This window comes from Chrysochloris asiatica, unplaced genomic scaffold (genome assembly GCF_000296735.1).
Source record: "Chrysochloris asiatica unplaced genomic scaffold, ChrAsi1.0 scaffold00375, whole genome shotgun sequence".
NCBI classification, from domain to species: domain Eukaryota; kingdom Metazoa; phylum Chordata; class Mammalia; order Afrosoricida; family Chrysochloridae; genus Chrysochloris; species Chrysochloris asiatica.
Genome location: NW_006408893.1, coordinates 270,788 through 292,989, shown reverse-complemented (window position 1 = coordinate 292,989; position 22,202 = coordinate 270,788). Strand labels below are relative to the sequence as shown.

The 22,202-nt window shown below is 38.8% G+C and overlaps 1 pseudogene; it reads right to left on the bottom strand.

Moving 5' to 3' along the window:
* Positions 1-13,254: 13,254 nt before the first annotated feature.
* LOC102835306 lies at positions 13,255-14,800 on the bottom strand (annotated as a pseudogene).
* Positions 14,801-22,202: the final 7,402 nt, after the last annotated feature.

Below are 22,202 nucleotides of genomic sequence, written 5' to 3'. Positions count from 1 at the left end.
TTCTGAAGGGGAACAGAATTTAGAAGGAAAGGAATTATAAGAATTTAACCTTCTGTGAGATCCAGATGTAGATATTTATAGTTCAGTTGTTGTTGTTGTGCCATCAAGTCGGTTCCAATTCATAGCGATCCTATTTAGGGTTTCCGAAGAGCTGCTAGTGGTTTTGAACTTCTGACCTTGTGATTAGCAGCCTAGTGTTTATTCTACAGCACCACACCAGGATTTGGAAAGTCAGAGTTGATATTGAGCTTGTGTTTAGAGTCTAAGAAACTTTTATGTGGCCTTTCATTCCTTCCCCCTGCTATATGTTGTTGTTGTTTTCAGGTGCCATTGAGTCGGAACCGACTCATAGCAACCCCATGCACAACAGAATGAAACATAATTCATATTGACATTCATCTGCTCACATCTTGGTAATATATATATCATATATCGGTTTCTCACATACAAACTCTGAACTCACAGACTGCAACCTCCTCTGCCCCTGGAAGACTCACCTACTCACTCATTTTGTCTGCTTGAAAATGGACAGAGCTATAGTTAAGAGATTGCAAAATGTTTGCTTGTGGGTCTAATTTGGCCTGCAGACAAGGTTTGTTTGACCTTCACAAGTTTTTTTGTTTTTTGTTTTTTTTTCATTGAGTCAGTTGTTGGAATTTCAAATTTATAAAATTTCACACAAAAATCCTCGATTGCCTACTCCTTTTGAAAAATAGAATGAGCTAGCAACACAGATCAGCATTTAAACATGGCAAAAATCACCTAGAACGTAGTAGCAACTTGTCTCGGGCACTTTGTTTCCCATAGTCCCTGCTAGGTATTGTTGACTCTTCTATTACCAACCAGCAACTTAACATCATGGTACAAAGGAGACAATTGTGATTTGACTGATATACTCAATCACAAGGTGGATGACTGGGTAGTCACTGTCTTGGTGGAACTCCTCATGTAAACTAAAGGATAATACACATGCAAATCTCAAGGTTCTTTCAAAGGATTTCCGAGTTCGCATAACTTAATGTCTGTCCCCTCTCTTTTATTATTTTCTTCATGCTAACTTGCGATTGTTTGTCTACATGAATTGTCTGTCCCTCCCCCTTCTCTCCCAATGACCCTCTCTTGGAGATAGGAAATGTGCCTGAAACTTCTTTCATTACCCCTTATTGTCTCATCATTAAGTGCCATTGAGTTGGTCCCGACCCATAGCAACCCTGTATAGGGTTTCCAAGGAGTGGCTGGTGAGCTTGAGCCACCAATCTTGCGGTTCAAACTGACTTTGCAGTCCAGCGTATTAACCCACAGTGCCACACCAGGACTCCTCAGAGCCTACCAAAAGATAGAACTCACACAACATATGAGAGTGATTAAAAAATTATCCACACTTTGGCTGTAGAATTTATTTTACTTAACTTTTAGAAAAGAAAAAAAATACATAATTTCTCAACATAATCTCCTTACTTTTCAATGCACTTTGTCCATCTGTCAGTAAGCTCGAATGGAAGTAAATACTGTTGAATGATAACGCACAGAGGAGGTTGTAATCATTACAATGAAACAATGAGTGTAAAACTGATGTTCTCCCATGTAAACTATCACTCAATTCACAATAAAAACTTTTTTAAAATGTTTTAGGCTGAGCTGCTAGTCAGGAATGCATCACTGTCTTCACTTCAGCAGAAGTGAATCTTTGTCATTGAAGGGTTGCTTTCAGGGGATCAACTGATGAAAATCCGATGAAGCAAGATCAGGACTTGCTTTACCACCTCAAAAAAAAGTTTTTTCAGAGTGTCAACATTGTAGGCAGAGGTGTTCAGACGTGCATTGTCACGCAAGCTCACAATGCCCTTGGATAGCAGTCCTCTGCGCATATTCCAAAGTTTAGGCTTCATCTCTTCAGTGAGCATCTCAATGTAATGAGCACTGTTGATTGTTGAACCTTTTTCCTGATAGTGCTCCAAATATGTAATCAAGATGTATTAATCATTACTGGTGGTTGGAATGCAAATATTGGAAACAAACAGACAAGCTCAGTAGTTGGAAAATATGGCCTTGATGATATAAATGATGCTGGAGAGTGATAGAATTTTGTAAGAACAATGATTTATTCATTGCAGTTACCTTTTTAAACAACGTAAAGTCCATTATGCACATGGACCTCACCAGATGGAATACACAGGAATCAAATTGACTACATCTGTGGGAAGAGACAATGAATACACTCCATATCATCAGCCATTAACAAGGCTGGGGCAGACTGTAGAACAGACCATCAATTGTTCCTTTGCAAGTTCAGGCTGATGCCGAAGAAAATTAAAACAAGTCCACAAGAGCAAAATATGACATTGAACCTATTCCACCTAAATTTAGAGATCATTTCAAGAACAGATTTGATGCTTTAGACACTAATGACAGAAAACCGGATGAGTTGTGAGATGACATCAATAACATAATACAAGAAGAAAATAAAAGGTCATTAAAAAGACAGAAAAAGCAAAAATGGATGTCAAAATGCACACTGAAACTTACTCTTGAACGTAGAGATGCTAAAGTGACCAGAAGCAATTAGGAGGTCAAAGTGCTGAACAGACGATTTCAACAGTTTGAGAAGACAAAGTCAAGTATGATAATGAAATGTGATAATAACCTGGAGTTAGGAAATTCAAAAGGAAGAACACATTCCGCATTTCTCAAGCTGAAAGAACTGGAGAAAAAAATCAATCCTTGACTCACAATACTGAATGATTCTATGGGCAAAATGTTTCGTTCTGCTGTGCATAGGGTCGCTATGAGTCAGTTCCAACTCGATGGCACCTGACAACAACAACATGGGCAAAATATTGAATGATGCAGAAAGCATCAAAAGAAGATGGAAGGCATACACAAAGTCAATGTATCAATAATAAATGGTCAAAAAAAAAAAATGGTCAGTGTTCAACCATTTCAAGAGATAGCATATGATCAAAAACCAATGTTACTGAAGGAAGAAGTCCAAACTGCACTGAAGGGAAGACATTGGCAAAAGCCAAATCTCCAGGAATTCATAGAATATGAATTGAAATCTTTCTACAAATGGACACAGCACTGGAGGCACTCACTCATCTATGCCAAGAAATTTGGAAGGCAGCTATCTGGCCAACTAATTGGAAAAGATCCATATGTGTGCCCATTCCAAAGAGAGGTGACCCAAAGGAATGCAAAATTCATCCAACAATATCTTTAATATCATATGCAAGTAAAATTTTGCAAAAGATAATTTGAAATGACTGCAACACTGCATTGACAGGTAACTACCAGAAATTCAAGCCAGATTCAGAAGAGGACATGGAACTAGGGCTACTATTGCTGCATCAGATAGATCTTGATTGAAAGCAGATAATACCAGAAAGATGTTTACTTGTCCTTTATTGACTGTGCAAAGGATTTCGACTATATGGATCATGATAAACTACAGATCACGTGTGAAAAACTGGTATTCCAGAGCACTTAATTATGATCATGAGGAAACTGCACATAGATAAAGAGGCAGTCGTTCAAACAGAACAAGGGGATACCGAATGATTTAAAATCAGATGTGTCCACCAGGGCTGTATCTTTTCATCATATTTATTCAGTCTGTATTCTGAGTGAATAATCCTTGTTGTTGTTTTTGTTGTTGTTGTTATGTGCTGTGGAGTTGGTTCCGACTCATAACGACCCTGTACAGGGTTTCCAAGACTGTAAATCCTTACAGGAGCAGAAAGCCTCATCTTTCTCCTGTGGAACAGCTGGTAGTTTCGAACTGCTGACCTTGCAGTTCACAGCCCTATTCGTAACCACTACGCTACCAGAGCTCCTTAGTTGTTGTTAAGTGCCATCAAGTCAGGTCCAACCCATAGCGACTCTGTATAGGGTTTCTGAGGAACGACTGGTGAGCTTGAACCACTGACCTTGAGGTTCAAACTGACTTTGCAGTCTTGCGATTTAACACACATCACCACACCAAGACTCCAAATCATCCCAGAAGCTGGATTATGTGAAGAAGAGCATCGTATCAGTTTTGGAAGAAGACTCATTAACAACCTACAATATGCAGATAATCAACCTTATTTGCTGGAAGTGAAGAGGGTTTAAAATACTAATGAAGATCAAAGACTACAGCCTTCAATATGGATTGCATCTTAATATAAAGAAAACAAAAATCCTCCCAAGTGGACTAATAAATAATATCACTGTAAATGAAGAAGAGATTGAAGTTGTTGTCAAGGGCTTCATTTTTCTTGGAGTCACTATCAACACTCATGGAAGCAACAGTCAAGAAATCAAATGACATATTGAATTAGGAGAATCTGCTGCATAAGACCTCTCTAAAGTGTTCAAGAGCAAAGATGTCAGTTTGAAGATTAAGTTGTACCTGAACCAAACCATCATATTTTCAATCACCTCATATGCATGTAAGGTGCTCTGGTAGAGTAGTGGTTATGAATTGGGCTGCTAATCTCATGGTCAGCAGTTTGAAACTACCAGCTGTTCCGCAGGAGAAAGATGAGGCCTTCTGCTCCTGTAAAGATTTACAGCCTCGGAAACCCTGTAGAGGGTCGCTGTGAGTCGGAACTGACTCCACGGCACATAACAACAACAACATATGCATATGAAATTTGGACAATGAATAAGGAAGGCCCTAGAAGAATTGATGCCTTTGAGTTACGGTTTGGGAGATGAATATAAAAAGTATCATGGACTGCTAGAAGAACAAACAAATCTGTGTTGGAAGAAGTACTTCCAAAATAATCCTTCGAAGCCAGGGTGACAGAACTTCTTCTCTAGAGAAGAACATCATGCTTGGTAAAGCAGAGGGACAGCAAAAAGGGGGAATACCCGCAAAGAGATGGATTGACATAGTAGCATTAGCAACAGGATCAATTGCAACAACATTTGTGAGGATGCCGCAGGACTAAGGAGTGCTTCATTTTGGTTTGCTATATTGTGATATGACTTGATGGTACCTAACAACCAAAACAACAACTTTAAATACATTAATCAATGTTTTATCGTCTCAGTGTACAGGTCTTGAACATTTGTTAAATGTATTCTGAATTATTTTCTTTTTTATATTGTAAATTGATTGTTTCCTTAATTTCATTTTCAGGTTATTCTTTGCTAGTATATAGAAATACAATTAATTTTTATATATTGATTTTGTCTCTGCAAATTTATTGGACTTATTTAGTATCTCTAGTAGGTTTTTTTTTTTTGTGTGTGTGTGTGTGTGTGTATTACTTTGTTTTTTTCTATATGTGAAATCATGCATCTACAAGTATTTGTTGTTGTTAAGCACTGTCAAGCCAGTTCCGACCCATAGCAAACCTGTATAGGGTTTCCAAGGAGTGGTTGGTGAGCTTGAACCACCACCTTTGCAGTTCAAACTGATATTGCAATCCAGCGCATTAACCCACAGTGCCACATCAGAACTCCATCTATAAGTAGAGATGGTTTTAATTCTTTCTTTCCAATCTGGATGCCTTTTACAAGTCTTTCATTTTCATGCCCAATTGCCCTGGCTAGAACTGCCAGTACAATTTTGAATAAAATTTGAGAACTTAGACATTTTTGCCTTCTGCTTAATCATGGGAGGAAAGTATCTAGTCTCTCACCATTAACTATAATGACAGATTTCATAGATGGTCTCTAACTTATTAAGGAAATTATCTTTTAGTACTAGTTTATTGAGTGTATATTCCATGAAAGGTGTCAGAGTCTGTGAAACGCTTTTTTCTGCATCTATTGATATTATCTATCAGGTGGTTTTTGTACTTTGTTAGTATGGAACATTGTGTTCCTTGGTTTGGGATGTTAAACAATGGTCAAACAAAGTGTTAAACCAGTTTTGCACTCCTGAGATAAATCCTACTTGGTGATTGTGTGATAATCCTTTTTGTATATTGCTAAATTTGGTTTGCTAGTATTGAATTATACATCTTTATTTATAAGACATATTCGTCTGTAGTTTGGTGATGTCTTTTTCTGGTTTCAGCATCAGTGTAATATTGGTCTCATAGAATGTATAAGGAATTTTCCTTCCTCTTCTATTTTCTGAAGAAATTATATCAATTCTTCTTTAAATGTTTTCTAGAATTAACCAGAGAAACCATGTAAACCTGAGCTTTCAGATGCGATGGGGCACATTCAGGGTGGTATGGCCATAGACTAGACCCGAGCTTTGAATTGTGTGTAGTTTTCAAATGACTAATTCATTCTCTTGGTTTGATTCTGATTTTCTATTTCTTCTTGAGTTGGCATTAATAGTTTGTGTCTTTCTAGTATTCTGTTTTAATCATTTTATATCTGCAAAGTCAGTATGACTATCCCCTTTCTCATTCCTGAGTTTAGAAACTGACTTTTTCTCCTGTTTTAGATAGTCTAGCTAGAGGTTTGTCAATTTTGTTTGTCTTTACAGAGTCAGTGTTTTGGTTTGTTTGTTTTAAGTCTCTGTTATCTGTCCCTATTTTTCTATTCTCTGTTTCACTTATTTCCATTTTAAGCTTTAGTATGTCCTTACGTCTGCTTGATTTGAATTTAGTTTGCTCTGTTTTTCTAGTTAAGTAGTGTGCATGGTAAGGCTATTGATTTTAGATCTTTATACTTTTTTTAAAAAAAAAAATGTATTTGTTTTCAGAAAGAAGAAGAAATAGAAACAAGAAACACAGAGTTAGTGAAATAAGTATTGTTACATTGTGGGAATTGCAATCAATGACAAAATGTATATGAATTGTTTGATGGAAAATTGATATGCTCTAAACCTTCACCCAATTCACAATAAAAAGTTTAAATATGTATATATGTGAATTTGATGTCATAAATTTCCCTCTAAACACTGCTTTTATTACCCTGAAAACTGGGTTCATGCACTGGAGCGACACGAACAATAAGCACACTCTTAGGGAGTCCTGGTGTGGCACTATGGCCTAATGTGTGAGACTGCAAAGTCGTTTCAACTACAAAGTTGGTGGTTCTAGCACACCAGCTACTCCTTGGAAACCCTATATGGGGTCACTATGGGTCAGAACCGACTTGAAGGCACTTAACAACAGCAAGAATAGAGTGTTGTTGTTGTTCTTAAGTTCCATGAATTCTTAGACTACAAAAGAGTTTTTTTAAGAGGTGACACCAAAAGGGAATCTGGCAGCATCTTTGTCTGCTAATCACCAATTCCTAAAGAGAACTCAGAGCACAGGGTTTCTAGGAGCTAACAGTCATGTAAACACATTCCATTACCAAGGAGAGGACTATTCTGATGTATGAAAGGAACAAAGAAAACTTGTTTAATTAGCTCCAAGTTTTATCTACAACAATTTCCACTGCAGCTGTAAGTTTTATCTGTAGCCTAGAGGAGGAAATGCCAGCTCTAGGCACATCCAGTTCTTCTTCAAGGGGGATCTCTTTTGGAATGTTTCATGTTAGACTCTAGCCTTTTCATCACTTGGGCCTGGGATTTTATCTTAAGAATAATTTTATACATTGAGTCACTTTATTGGCATCCCATAAGTTTTGGTAATAGCATGATACATATGGCATTTTTCACACTTTTACTTTCAGCTTATTTGTATCTTGAATCTAAAGTATGTTCTGTAAACAGCAGATCTTTTAAAAAATTTAATCTGATAATATCTGCTTTTGAATGAATTGCTTAATGTAATCATCATATTTAATGTTATTATTGATTTGGTTGAATTTACATCTGCCATTTTGCTTCATGTCTTCTACGTGTCTCATGTCTTTTTTGTTCCTCTGTTCCTTTACTATTGCTTTCTATTGTATTAAGAATGGCAATTTCCACTCTAACAAATTATTTTATAAATATCTTAACTGTATTTTGGGGTGATTTTCTTACAAGTTGCTCTGATCAGAATCTACTTCAGATTTAATTTAATTCCAGTGAGCTACAGAAACATTAATTTTATATAGGTTTATTCTCTCCTCTCCTTTTCCTCCTATTGATCTTAATACATACTTTAACTATGTATTACAAATACAACAATACATCGTTGGAAGTATTAATTATACAATCTTATATTTTAAGGACTCCTGGTGTGGTGCTGTGGGTTAATGTGCTGTACTGCAAAGTAGGTTTGAACCACAAGGTTGGTGGTTCAAGTTCACCAAGTGCTCCTTGGAAATCCTATACAGGGTCGCTATGAGTTGGAACCAACTCAACAGCACATAACAACAACATGAGGAAACGCATGCCTAAGGGCATTGTCCAAAACAGTGGAGGCCTTGGTGGACTGCAATTATTGCTAAGTTTTATCAAGTTGGTTCTGACTCATAGCAACCCTGTATAGTATTTTCAATGAGTGTCTTGTGGGTTTGAGTTGCCAACCTTACAGTTAACAACCTAGTGTTCATCCTACAGCACCACACCAGGACTCTAGAGGTTTCAAAGCTCCATAATACTGGTAGCAATAAGCAAAATGGAAGCAGAAAGCCTCATCTTTCTCCCGTGGAACAGCTGATAGTTTCGAACTGCTGACCTTAAAGTTTTCAGACCAATTCATAACCACTACGCTACCAGAGTTCCTTGCATTTCCTCATGCTTGTCTCTAAATAATGCTAGTTCCCTTAAGCAGCAATATAGAGATCATCTATACTGCCTGTCTGTCCCCCTGGGCATAACCTCTTCACCACTGCATGAGATTGGGAGGCAAGGATGGTGGCCCACTTCTCCTGAAGTGATATCCTTGTTCTACAAGTGCACATTGGAAGGGAGGGTTCGTTGCTCTTGGTATGCTTGGAATTTACCTGGGTCCATTATTCTTGACGTGCCACACCTGGAAAAGAGCTTCTACCTTATTGCTGTTGTTGTTGTTAAGTGCCGTCAAGTTGGTTCCGACTCATTAGCAACCCTGTATAGGGTTTCCAAGGAATGACTGGTAAGCTTGAACCACAGACTTTATAGTTCAGTGCATTAACTCATAGCACCACATCAGGACGCCTCTACCTTACTGGTGGTGGTGGTGGTGTGCTGTGGAGTCAGTTCCAATTCATAGCCACTCTGAATAGGGTTTCAGAGGCTGGAAATCTTTACAGGAACATAAAGCCTCATCTTTCTCCCACGGGACAGCTGGTAGTTTCAAACTGCTGGCCTTGAGGTTATCAGCCTGACTCATAACCACTGTACTACCAGAGCTCCTTTCTACCCTACTGTTATTGTTAAGTGCTGTCAAGTTGGTTCCCATCCATAGTGACCCTGTATAGGGTTCCCAAGGAAACCGCTGGTAAGCTTGAACCACCGATCTTGCAGTTCAAACAGCTTTGCAGTCTGGCACATTGATCCACAATGGCACATTGACCCAGGATTCCCTCTACCCTACTTGTTGTTGTTGCTACATGCCGTTGAGTCGGTGCCCACCCATAGAGACCCTGTATAGGGTTTCCAAGAAACAGCTGGTGAGCTTGAACCGCTGTCCAAAATAGAAGAAGGAAACGCTCTTCCTGAATACTTGCCAGGAATTAAGCTTTTGTCACAAGGGCTTGGAAAGGTTAGAAACATTAGTGGGCTGTTCTTCCCATGGTGAAATTGTATCCTTAAACTAGGAGCTGGGGGAAGATAGCCTTCATTTTCTTGACCACAATCACTCCAGCATAGCATTTCCATTAGCCAGAGCTCACGTAGGAAACTGGTTCGTGTCCACAGAATTTACCTGTGTTTAGAGTTTTAGTGGACTTTCTGGAACGAATGTTTTTCCATTTACCCATAGAAATATTTACAGACTACAAATGATGTGTATGTGTTTCACAATTCAGTTTTCCCAATTAATTTGTCAAATATCAAGTGTAAGCAGGGAGCGCAGTTCTGACACATCATCCAGAAGTGTCACTGTAGTAAAGAAATTTTAATTTTATATATAAAACACATTAAGCTTGAGGGAGCTGTTGATGTGCCTTCTTTCTTTCTGTTTGAAAATACAATCTATAGGAGTGTAAGGGGGAGGAGGGCAATGAAGATTTATTTTCCAGATCAGTTATTGCCTTTGTGACTTTCATGTTCAGATCAATTGCAGCTCTAAAATAAGGTCCAGGGTCAACCTGCGAAGCCACAATTGCTCACTTTGCTAATCAGTATAGATTCTGTTTTCCATTTAGACCCACCCTACACTTTTGTCAGACTCCTGCAAGAAAGTGAACACTTCAGCTCTTGTCATGTACATCAACTTGGGAAATACAGAGCTGGCTTTTTTGACCTTTCAATGGCCTTCATTTTATTGGTGTAGCTTGGAGAGAAAGGGATGATTCCCTGAGTTGGGGCTGTGGTCTTTTTGGTTTTCATAAGTATTTTAAGTACTCTTCATTTTCAGCAAGCAAGGTTGTATATTGGCATATCACAAGTTGTTCATGAATCTTCTTTCAATCCTGATGCCATGTTCTTCTTTATATATCCCAGTTTATCGGATTATTTGCTCAGCACACATATTTAATAAATGTGATGAAAGGATAAAACCCTGGCACACACCTTTCCTGATTTAAAACTATTTAGTACCCTTTGTTTTACTTGAATAACTGCCTCTTGGTGTATGTACAGGTTCTTCATGAGTACAATTAAATATCATTGAATACCAATTTTTCACCAAGTCATCCATAGTTTGTTATGGTCCACACAAATGCCTTTGTATTGTCAATAAATCACAAGCAAATATCTTTCTGTTATTCTGTACTTTCAGCCAAGATTCAGTTTATGTCAGCAATTATATACCTAGCTCCAAGTCCTCTTCTGAATTCTGGCAGCTCCTTGTTGATGTACTACTGCAATCAATTTTTAATTATCTCCAGCAAAATTTTAACTGCATGCGATATAACTTATAAAATGCTCAATGATTTCTGCATTCCACTGTGTCACCTTTCTTTGGAATGGGCACAAATATGGATCTCTTCCAATTGGTTGGTCAGGTCTTCCAAATTTCTTGGCATAGACAAGTGAGTACCTCCAGCACTGCATCGATCTGTTTAAAGATTTCAATTTGTATGCCATTCAGCTTGGAACCTGTTTTTTTTCCAATGACTTCAGTGCTGCTTGGACTTCTTCTTTCAGTACCATTGGTTATTGATCATATGCTGCCTCTTGAAATGGTTGAGCATCAACCATTTTTTCTTAAGAAGGAAAATATTTTAAAAGAAAAGAAAAATAGCATACCAGTTTTTTGGGGTTTTTTTGCTCTTAACCTATAGGAACACAAATACAGCAATCAGGCTTGCAGGGTATGCCCTTTGGTTGTTTGAATGGTTACATATTCCTGGGTGCTTTGGTGTATATCCAAAAAAAAACCCCAGAGAGAATGGAAGTAAATGCTGTTGAATGATGATGCATGGAAGGGATTGTAGTCATTATAATGAAGTGAAATATGATAGGATGAATGTAAAGCTACTGTTCTCCCATGTAAACTATCACTCAATTCACAATAAAAGCTTAAGAAAAAAGGAAGAAACATTAACAAGAAAAATACATACCTATGTGGGAAACATTCTTTACTTTACTAATCCCAGTTTTTCTCCTCACCTCTATTAACCAAGATATACTAAACCCTTAACAACATTACTCCCCAAATGAAGCACTGAAACGTAGACTATAAAGAAACATTGCATTGTCAATTTAGAACAGACAGAACACACACATACAAGCACAGTTTCAGACATTTTGTGACCACCTTTTAAATAGTGTTGTTTTAGGGAGAATATTTCATGTTAAAAAATAAAATAAATGTTAAAAAGAAAGCACATTTAAAACATCAAGTTTGGGTGATTAGGATAGGTAAAGTCATTTTATTATATATTTCAGGACCTAAAAAAGTAATTTGCTACACTTGCTAAGATAAATCTGAGATTGCTTTTTGCACCAAGCATGTGTTCCCTACATAGTGACACTGTTCCTCGGGCATGAAGGGACACAACTCTAGCCCTTCTTTAGGAATGGGGTCAACTGGATGAGAGAAAGGTATGCTGACTTACCACTAGCATACACTGATTGGTCATTTTGATTTATTACTCTGGTGTATAGGCTGGAAGAGTTCAGGCTAAGAAGACTCCATTCTTGAACTCTGAAAACCAAACAGGAATTTTGAGAGTAGCCTCAGTTTTGACATTGAAGCCTCTCTTTTCCCACTTTTTATTTTGATGGTTCTTAGGAAACTTTCTCATATTAATAAGAATTGTGATTCTGTAAGACCAAGTCTGAAAATCTGTACCATGTGGCAAGAAATCCATAGAAGTGCTAGATGACTAAAAATTAAACTGAGGCCAAATATGAGGAAAAACAGACTAGCCCAGGGTCAGAGACAGGTGACCATCCACCACCACAAATGCTGCTGGTTGGCAGGTAACCAGGATGACCAGGTCATTTAGGCCATCCTCCTGCTTCTAAACAAGACAACTCTCTCTCTCTCTGGCCAGGGTTATCTGCCTTGACTCTCGTAGGCAGGGAATCCTAGGACTCTTTTATTCTATTTTGAAATTGATTGTATTCTATTTTTTAAATTCCTAAAGGCAACATCTTTACACGGTGAGTCTGAGCAGAAGCACAGAGCAATCCCTCCCTCAGGATCTCAGAATGAACGTGGGGTAGAGAGGAACAATGAGACATAAAGGAGAATACCCTCATGCTTCAGGACTAAAATGGTGGGGAAGAGAAGAGTCAAAATGGAGTGGCTGCAAAATTCAGTCTATTCATCAGGAGAGATGAAAATCCACAGTGATGAACAAGTAACTGAAGAGCCCATAGCTAAGCCCTCTTGCCTAGGAGTTTCTCTCCCAGATTCTCCTAAATAAATAAATCCTTTCAATGGGGGATAATTCTGTCCCACAGAAGACATTTGGCAATGTCTGGAGATATTTTTGGTTGCCATAACTAGGAGGAAGCGTGCTACTGGCATTTAGTGAGTAGAGGCCAAGGATGTTGCTAAATATTCTATAATGCACAGGACAGTCTTTTACAACAAAGATTTGTCAAAGTGTCAGTAATGCCACGGTTGAGAAAGGCTATTCTAAAAGGAATACTTTATGCCTAAGATTCTGAATCTAGCATGAGCCCAAACTCCCAGAACTTATAATCAGACAAACGTGAGCTAACTTTACCTCAGGCCCCAAAATATGGATCAATCCACTGCCTTGTTTAGCGGAAGCCCCCAATTATCCTAGAGTGTTCCACAAATTTCCAATCAGTTACCAGTGGTTCAGATTCCAGTCAATACAACTAAAACTTAGACCATTCTTTCTTTTCTGAAAAACTGGCTATTTCTTTCTCAGACCCAGGGTTACCCCAACTGCCATTGCTAGGATAGCAACAGCAGCAGCCCCTTCAAACAACAGCATAGATTTGTCCTTGGACAATGGGATGACCTTCCAATCTTCAGCAGGGATTGACCCTTCTCTAAGACTCTCTCTCCCGATGTTCCTCTCCCCTTTGCTCAGCACTGTTTGTGTGAGTTCTAGTGTAGGGACTACCTCCTCCTGCTGTTGAACAGGTTCCACTGTTGCTGCTTTCACCTCTTCTTCATCAAGCTCTACAAACAAGGATATTGTTGTTGTTATGTGCCGTGGAGTCGGTTCCGACTCATAGCGACCCTGCACAGGGTTTCCGAGGCTGTTAATCTTTACGGGAGCAGAGCGCCTCATCTTTCTCCCATGGAGCAGCTGGTAGTTTCGAACTGCTGACCTTGAGGTTCGCAGCCCGATTCGTAACCACTACGCTACCAGAGTTCCTTAAACAAGAATATAGCAGGGCTGTTTTCCTCAACTGTAATCATTCCTCTGTCAGGTTCCCTGGTCTCTAGCAGGGAAGTGGCAGCAAAGGAGCTGGTATTTCTGACAATGCCTTTCACAGCTCTCAGCAGCAGGTCTGCAGAAGCCACAACAGCCTCTTCCACATTTCTTTTCGATGTGCACAATGTCAGAATTAGAAGAGTTATTCTCACTTTTCTCTCCAGCTCCATTTTTATCCAACCTTTGGATTTCTTCAGGATCCATTGTAATCTGCCACAAGAATTTGGGACCAAGGAACATGGGTAGGTTTTCTGTGTGCCAACTCTGGCTAGCTGATAGTGAGATAGGTAAGCTTTCCTGACTGTCAAGAAGTGGTCACGTTTGGCATCTCTGGAGGACTGACTTGTCCAGAGTTGTCACTGGACAGGATATAAATGCCATTGCTATCTTCTACAATGAGTCCCAGGTATCCTTCCTTATCTGACTCAAGATTGAAAACTGTACTTCAGCCACCTTGCTGAATGATGTTTCCTGCTGCATGTTCCTACAGATAGGCCATGCCAAACTGTAACAGTACACTCAAGCGTTCTTGATCATAACCTGTCAAGTCCAGAAGCAATTGCCTTAGCAAAATCAAAGGCACCCAAATCTTATTGTAGCTGCTAACATGAGTATGCTAACAAGCATACTCCCGATATGCTTGGTACATCACTGGCCGGCTAAGGAGCATATGCAATGCTTTATGCAGAGGCTCTTTCAGTTCCTGAGGTGTTTTTTCTCCAAGATGGGCCAAGCAGTCTTCTACTGAGCTTTCTGGATTAGAAGGACTGAGCACTGGGGAAGTGTGAAGGTCAAAACCAGTGCTGGTGAAAGCTTCAGAAATTCCTTTGTCCAAAGATTTAGGCTCTTATTCAATTTCAATTTTAACTCTTGATAGAACTTCTTGATCCAGAGATTGTGAAGCTATTAGTTGAAACCCTTGCAGCTTCTCCTGAGAGAGAAGTTCCAGATCACTGAAAATGACGTACTTTGTTTCATAGTGCAATCCTATAGTCACAGCAGCAGAGGACACCATTGAGTTGATAAACAGAACTCAAAAGTGATGTACTTTCTGCTGTTGTTGTTAAGTGCCGTCGAGTTGGTTCTGACCCATAGCAACTCTGTATAGGGTTTCCAAGGAGCAACTGGTGAGCTTGAACTGCCAACCTGTGGTTCAAACTGACTTTGCAGTCTAGCGCATTAACCCACAGTGCCACAAAAGTGGTCTACTTAACAGATGTGTAAAACCAGGTCCTAGCCCCTGCCCCTGCCTCAGAAGAGATGAAAGAAGCATAAGTAGTGGCCTTTGCTTTGGATGGGGTCTCCCAATGGTGGTGCTTTCTTCAACCCACGGCCCTAATCTGTTGCTGCCGTGATGGAGGGTGAGGTTCTGACCAATTCTTTTTGGAACAATCATTCTATGTATTTCTTCCAACTTCTTTTGAGGCTTTCTGCGTCATTCAATATGTTGCCCATATGTTGTTGGTTGTTGGTAAGTACCATAGAGTCGGTTCTGACTCATAGCGACCCTGCACAGGTTTTCCGAGGCTGCAAATCTTTATGGGAGCAGAAAGCATCATCTTTCTCCCGTGGAACCGCTGGTAGTTTCAAACTGCTGACTTTGAGGTTGCAGCCCAACTCGTAACCACTATGCTACCAGAGCTCCTTATAGTCTTTCAATATTTCAAATAGAGGCATGATTTTTCCTTCAGTACCTTCAGCTCAAGAAATGCTAAACATGTTCACCCTTTTTTGTTTTCTTACTCCAGCTCTTTTACTTAATTTCTTCCATTTGCTTTAACTTCTAGAGGCTCAAGAACAAGTTTCAGAGTCTCTTCTCACATGTATTCTTTTTTTCTTTCCTGTCTTTTTAATGACCTTTTTCTTTCTTCTTGTATGGTGTTCTTGATGTCATCCACAACTCTTCTGGTCTTCAGTCATTAGTATCTAATACATCAAATCTGTTTTAAGATGATCTCTAAAGTGGTTACTAATTGGGCTGCTAACCTCAGGGTCAGCAGTTGGAAACTACCAGCTGTTCCACGGGAGAAAGATGAGGCTTTCTGCTCCTGTAAAGATTTACAGTCTTGGAAACCCTGTACAGGGTCACTATGAGTCAGAACTGACTCCACAGCACATAACAACAACAATTAAGGTCATATTTGTCTCTCAATTTTCTTCAGCTTCAACCTGAACTGGTATATGAGTCTGCCACTGACCTTATTTTAGTTGATAATATTGAACTTCTCCACTGTCTCTTCATGCAGATGTAGTCAATTTGATTTCTGTATATTCCATCTATTAAAGTCTGTGTATATAGTAGCCTTTTATGTTGTTGAATAAAAGGTATTTGTAATGAATAACTCATTGGTCTTACAAATTTTTACCATGTGATTTCTATCACAAAGGTCATGTTTTCCAACTACTGATTCTTCCTCTTTGTTTCCAACTTTTGCATTCCAATTATCAATAATTATCAAGCATCTTGATTGCATGATGGATCAATTTTTGACTGAAGAATTTTGTAGAATTCTTCAATTTTGTTAACACTGGCTTTAGTAGTTGGTGTGTAAATTTGAATAGTAGTATTAACTGGTCTTTCTTGTAGATGTATGGATACTATCCTATAACAGACAGCATTGTACTTCAAGATAAATCTCAAAGTGTTCTTTTTGACACTTAATGAAACACCATTCCTCTTCCTGTTCAATGTTGCCAGCATAGCAAACCATATGATTGTCTGATTCAAAATGGCCAATACCAGTCCAGTTTAGCTCACTAATACTTAGAATATCAATTTTTATGTGTTCCATTTCATTTTTGACAACTTCCATTTGTCATATATTTATACTTCCTACCAAGTACAGGAGTCCTGGTGTGGCACTGTGGGTTAATATGCCAGACTGCAAAGCCCTTTGAACTGCAAGGGTTCAAGCTCACCAGCTGCTCCTTGGAAACCCTATATACAGGGTCGCTATGGGTAGGAATTGACTCAACGGCACTTAACAATAACAACATTCCAAGTTCTGATTATTAGTGAATGTTTGCAACTGTTTCTCCTCATTCTGAGTTGTGCTCCATCAATTAATGTCCTCAAAGTTTTGCTCCATTTATGTCATTATGGTCAACTCTACGTTGAGAAGTAAGCTCTTCCCCAGTCATATGTTGAATGCCTCCCAAACTGGGGGACTCATCTTCTGGCACTGTATCTGACAATGTTCTGCTACTATTTATTCATAAGGTTTTCATCTTCTGGCGCTCTATCTGAAATGTTCTGCAGCTATTTATATGTTTTTCAGTGGCTAACTTATTCAGAAGTAGTTCACTTCCTCTTGCAGTCTGCCTTAGTCTGAAAGCTCTGATGAAACCTGTCTACCAGTGGCATAGCTTCCAGCATTGTAAGACTCCACAGTATGACAAACTGATGGACAAGTGGTGACAATGTTGATATAGTGCATAAACATACATTTTAATAGGAATATCAAGTGTGAAATTCAAACACACACACAAAAATAATCTTAAAAGAGGAATCCAGTCCCTGAGGTAGATTCAGGAAAAGGGATATGGAGGCAAGTGGGATTTTTCCTACTATGAAAATCAGTTTTTCCTGAGTACACAGAAGACAAACTATGGAGAACACTGGGAAGAATGGGTATTCTGGAACACGTAATTATGCTCATGAGGAGCATGTACATAGACTAAGAGGCAGTTGTTCGAACAAAACAAGGGGGCACTGAACCATTTAAAATCAGGAGAGGTGTGCACCAAGGTTGTATTCTTTCACTATGCTTATTCAATCTGTATGCTGAGCTAATAATCTAAGTAACTAGATTATATGAAGAAGAATGTGGCATCAGGATTGGAAGAAGATTCACTAATGACCTGCAATATGCAGATGATACAACCTTGCTTTCTGAAAGTAAAGAGCACTTAAAATACTTACAGATGAAGCCTTTGTTACTGGTTGCACCTCAATGTAAAGAAAACAAAAATCCTCACCACTGGGCCAATAAATAATATCATAATAACTAGAGAAAAGATAAAAGTTGTCAAAGACTTAATTTTGCTTGGATCCACTATCAACACTCATGGAAGCAGCAGTAAGAAACAAATGATGTATTGCATTAGGCAAATCAGTTGCATAAGACCTCTTTAAAATATTCAAGAGCAAAGATACCAGTTTGAGGACTAAGGTGCACCTGACCTAAGCCATCATATTTTCAATAGCCTATATGTATATACTACCAGCCGCTCCGCGGGAGAAAGATGAGGCTTTCTACTCCCGTAAAGATTTACACCCTTGGAAACCCTGTACAGGGTCGCTATGGGTCGGAACCGACTCGATGGCACTTAACAACAACAACAACAACAATATGTATATAAAAGTTGGACAATGAATAAGGAAGACCATAGAAGAATTGTTGTTTTTGAGTTATGGTGTTGGAGAAGAATATTAATAATACCAAATCTGTTTTAGAAGAAGTACAGCCAGAGTGCTTTTTAGAAGGCAGGATGATGACGTTTCATCTCTCATATTTGGGCATATTATCATGAGGGTCTCTGGAGAAGGACATCCTGCTTGGTAAAGTGGAGGGTAAGCGAAAAAGAGGAAGACCCCAACCAGATAGATTGACATAGTTGCAGCAGCAATAGGCTCAAGTGTAACGATGATTTTTTGAGTTTGGCGCAGGACCAGGCAGTGTTTCATCAACAACAAGCTTCATCATGTTTATTCCTATGTATTAATTACATTTGCAAATCTAGAACATTGTTTGGGAAGGAGATGGCAACCAACCCAGATATAGCTTTAAATACATCTGAGTGAGCAACATCTCTGGAAAACTTTCTTACAGGATATCAGTGTGAGAGAGCTTCACCCTCTCCTAACTATTACTCCTTCTCTTCTCCTCCTCCTTCTTTTTTGATGGTGCAAAGAAGATCTGGACAGTTTGGAAGAAGACCTGACAAGAGAAATTTAATTGATTATAGAAATAGGATTGTTATTTACAAGCAAAAATGGCAAATTCTTGACTATGCCAGTCATTAAAGCATAATGACTGTACAGAAAAGCATTGTGGATATTGAGAAAAACATATTGGCCTACTGATATGATAAATGTCTTGGTGCAGTTGTTGGGAAAAACACATATTTTAAATTACTCACCATCACCTCTAGCCCCACCTTGTCCTGAGATTTTTCATGCCACCTCTGGGAGACCTAACCTGTCCTGTTGAGAATCTTTCTCATAGAGAGTCACTGTTACTGATGGAAATGGTATCTTTCAAGTTTGTTGGGAAAGAAAAGAAATGTAGTCAATTGAAATAAGAGTCATACAGGCAAATAAAAGCACAAGTGATAATAAAAGTTAACACTTACTGAGTGTTGGCCATGTCACCGTGCTGTGTTAGAAGCTCTTCACACGTGATCTCTTTAAATTGTGCAATAGTCCTCATGGAGACAGGGAGCAGCTGAGGAAAGAGAGGGACTGGATCTGGCGGTCAGGATGTGTCCTTTGGTTGTTTAAATTATTATATATTCCTGAGTGTTTTTGTGTATATCTTTCCACCCCACCCCATCCTCTAAAAAAAAAAAAAAAGAAAAGCAGAGGGAATGGATGCAAATATGGTTGAATGGAGGAGATTGTAATCATTGCAATGAAATGATGGTATAAAGCCAAAAAAAATTTTTTTAAATAATTTTTTTCTAAAAATTGTGTAATAGTCCTCTAAAGTAGATATTATTATTATCCCTCTTTTATAGATGAGGTAACTAAAATACAGAAGTTCACTTGCTCCAAAGTGCAAGTGTTTCTGGGATTTGAACTCATAGAAATCAAGCAAAATTATTTTTGCAGGCCACCAATTTGCAACTTGACATGGATTCTGGTTCTACTGTAGATTTGTGGAATGACATGACACTCTCTAGACTTCATTTCCTCCATTTTCCAAACAAAAGGACTGTAATTAAACACGAGAGATCATTTTTTACTTTTTGGTTGTCGGTTTGCTTAAAGCAGAACCATTTCTTCAAATTAAATCTTAACACAAAGCACTAACCTATTTAAAACATAACCTCCTACCCCAAATAAAAATCTAGAAATAAATTTGTTAGGCATGTTAAATATTCCTGGCTTGGCATAAAATAATACTTCATTGTTTTTGAGGAACCCTTGTAGTATCTCCTCCAGTTTTCTGGAGCACAGTAGGCAAACATTGTGGAAGAGTGAAACTTTAAAAGGATTTACTTTATTTTATTCATTCATTCATTCATTGTTTTTGCTTGTTTTAAATAATATTCGCATGGGCAATTTTAGAGAATAAGATGCATTCATATGAGGCAATAGGTCTCTGAATGGAGATCTCAGGTTTCCTTAAAATAGTCCATATGTACATTTAAAGAAAAAAATCTTTAGAATGGAAATTTCTAGCCCTCATGGAGTCGTGGAATCATCATTTTCTTCAGAGCATGTTTTAAAGGTCTCAAAAAGATTTCCTCTAAAATTAATGACTATGCAACTTTAATTTAAACTCAACACAGCATCCATCATAAACCTCACTGTTGTACTCCCCTTTGCCACAGAACAGGGAAAGCAGCAGATTACTGGCCCAGATACTTCCATCCCCAGGATTCTATGCCTTCAACTCTAGATTAATTGAGCCTGCACATCAGAAACAGTCGAAATTGCTGAATGAACTTCATAGGCTGGGAAGTAGTGGTGCTAGGATTCATGTTAGGCTTTTCTCTTGACCTAGCAAGAGAACAAACATAATATGCATAAATAACAAGAAAAAAGATTTTGTATTTTTAAAATGTAATTAAGGTATATGATTGATTTTAATATTGTTCTTTAATCTTGACTTTCCCAGTCTCAATATTTACATTCTTCCCTCTGACCCACAGGAGTCCTGGTGTGGCACTGTAGGATAAGCACTGGACTGCTAACCATCAGGGTCTGTGGTTCAAACCCACCAGCCACTCATCAGAAACCCTATACAGGGTTGCTATGAGTTGGAACTAACTCAACAGCACTTAACAAGAACAACAAAACCCATGACCCACATTGACAGTGCCTGCTCTAAAATAAATCTGTTTCAGAGGAAGGAAAACATAACTAGGCAGACTTAACATATTCAGTGCCAACAAGGTTGCTTTAAGTCACTAAATTGTTGTTGCTATTAGGTACCATTGAGTCAATTCCAACTCATTGTACAACAGAACAAAGTACTGCTGGGTTCTGTTCCACGCTCACAAATGTTATTATGTTTGAGTCCATTGCTGCTGCCACTGTGTTAATTCATCTCGTTGAGGGTCTTCATCCTTTTCACTCACCGTCCACTTTACCAAATGTCTGTCTTAATTATCTAATGATGCTCTAACAGAAATACCATGCATGAATGACTCTAACAACCAGTAATTACTTCTCTCACAGTTTAGGAAGCTAGAAGTCCAATTTCAGAGAACCGGCTCTAAGGAAAGGCTTTCTCTTTGTTGGCTATAGGGAAAGGTCCTTGTCTCCTTTCAGCATCGGTAGACCCTTGAAGATCTCCATATGTTTGGGTATCAATTTTTCCCTAGATCTGGGAGTTTCACAGTGCAGGTCCAAAAGGTACACTCCACTCCTGGCTCTTCTATCTTGGTGGTAGTAGGTCCCTCTTTCTCTGCTCATTTCTCTTTTCTCCTTTCATATTTCAAAAGCGATTGGCTCAAAATTGAACCAAATCCTGTAGACTGCATCAGATCTCATTAACATAATTTTTTGTTGTTGTTAGTCGCCATCAAATTGGTGCCGACTCATAGCAACCTTATGCACAACTGCCTGATCCTGGGCAGCCATCACTATTGTTGCCACGCTTGAGCCCATTCATTGATGCTGACACTTTGCCAATCCATCTCACTGGGGGATCTTCCTCTTTTTCTTGGACCCTCCACCCTACCAAACATGGTATCCTTCTCCAGTGAATGGGCCCTTCTGACAATATGTCTGAAGTATGAGAGACGAAGTTTGACCATCCTGGCCTCCAAGGAGCACTCTGGCTGCACTTCTTCCAACACAGATCTGTTTCTTCTTTTGGCAGCCCATGGCAATTTCAATATTCTCCTCCAACACCATAACTTAAAAGCATCAATTCTTCTATGGTCTTCCTTATTCGCTGTCCAGCTTTCACATGCATATGAGGTTATTGAAAATACCATGGCTTGAGTCAGGTGCACTTTAGTCCTCAAGCTGACATCTTTGCTCTTCAACACTTTAAAAAGGTCTTGTGCAGCAGATTTGCCTAATGCAATACATCATTTGATTTCTTGACTGCTGCTTCCATAAGTGTTGATAGTTGATCCAAGAAGAATGAAGTCCTTGACAACTTCAATCTTTTCTCCATTGATAAGAATGTTGTTTATTGGTCCAGTGGTGAGGATTTTTGTTTTCTTTACATTGAGAC